This window comes from Chinchilla lanigera, unplaced genomic scaffold, assembly GCF_000276665.1.
Source record: "Chinchilla lanigera isolate Chin_1 unplaced genomic scaffold, ChiLan1.0 scaffold00182, whole genome shotgun sequence".
NCBI classification, from domain to species: Eukaryota; Metazoa; Chordata; class Mammalia; order Rodentia; family Chinchillidae; genus Chinchilla; species Chinchilla lanigera.
The window spans coordinates 164,660-166,214 of NW_004955583.1; positions in this window are offsets into that span (position 1 = coordinate 164,660).

Sequence of the window (1,555 nt, forward strand, 5' to 3'; positions counted from 1 at the left end):
GGGAATCAGACCTGGGATCTGTTTCTCTTAGTGGTGCAGCAAAAGCAGCTGCTTTTTCTCAGTCTCTTTGTTTTCTCTCCTTGGCCTCCTCCTCATCATGGCTATAGAATACTGAGGAGGCAATTCTTACTAACATCTCAAGTGAGCTATCTGGGGGGGGGGGTTTGTTCTTAAAGTCTTTGGCAACACCAGTGTCTTCAAGAATATTACCTGTTCTACCTTCCAGCAGATTCAGTGTTTCTGTTTTACTATTTAGATCTTTGATTCACTTTGATTTTAGTTTAGTACATAGTGAAAGATATAGGCCTAGTTTTAATCTTTGGCATGTGGAAAGCCAGTTTTTCCAGCACCATTTATTAAAGAGGCTATCTTTCTTCCAGGGAAGGTGTTGGCTACTTTGTCAAAGGTAAGGTGGCTAAGTATGTCTGGACATGTTTCTGCATCTTCTAATCTGTTCCATTGATCCTTGGGTCTGTTTTGTTTTATTTTGTTTTGTTGCCAGTACCATGATTTTTTTTTTAAATCATAGTACCTATGTAGTGTAATTTCAAGTCAGAAAATGTGATGCCCCCTGCCTTGCCTTTGTTGCCCAGGATTGCTTTTGGTAGTTCTCTTCTGGTTCTAAATGAATTTTAGGACTGTTTTCTCTAATTCTGTGAGATATGGTGTTGGAATTTTGATCAGGATTGCATTAAATCTGTACAGCAATTTTGTAAGTATGACCATTTTCACTATATTGGTTTTTCCTACCCAAGAACAAGGGATACTGTTCCATTTTCTGATATCCTCTTCAATCTCCCTTTTCAAAATACTGTAGTTTTCAATGTAGATGTCTTTTACTTTCTTCATTAGATTGAGTCCTAGGTATTTCATTTTTTTTGGATGTTATTGTGAAAGGTGTTGTTTCCCTCATTTCTCTCTCAGTGAGTTTGTTGTTTGTGTACAGGAATGGTATTGACTTTTTTTTTTTTTGCTATGAACTTCTGAGTGTTGACTTCGTATCCAGCTACACTACTGAATTTGCTTATTAAATATAGAAGTATTTTGCTGGACTTTTTGGGCTCTTCTCTGTAGAGTATCATGTCATCCACAAATAATGATTAATATAACTTTTTCCTTTCCTATCCTTATTTCTTTTATTTCCTTTCATTCACTAACTGCTCTGGCTAGTGTTTCCAGAACTATATTGAATAAGAGTAGTGACAGTGGACATCCTTGTTGTGTTCCTGATTTTAAAGTGAAAGCTTCCAGTTTTTGTCCATTTAGTATGATGTTGGCTGTTGGTTTGTCATAGATGGCTTTGATTAGATTGAGGTAAAGACCATGTATTCCAATTTTCTGTAGAAAGTTTATCATGAATGGGTGCTGTACTTTGTCAAGTGCCTTTTCTGCATTTATTGAAATGATCATGTGTTTTTATCTTTGACTCTGTAAATATTCCTCATTACATGTATTGATTTGCATGTGTTGAAACATCCCTGCATTCCTAGGATGACTCTTACTTGGTCATGGTGAACAATCTACTTGATGATTTGCTGCAGTCGTTTGCCAGTAT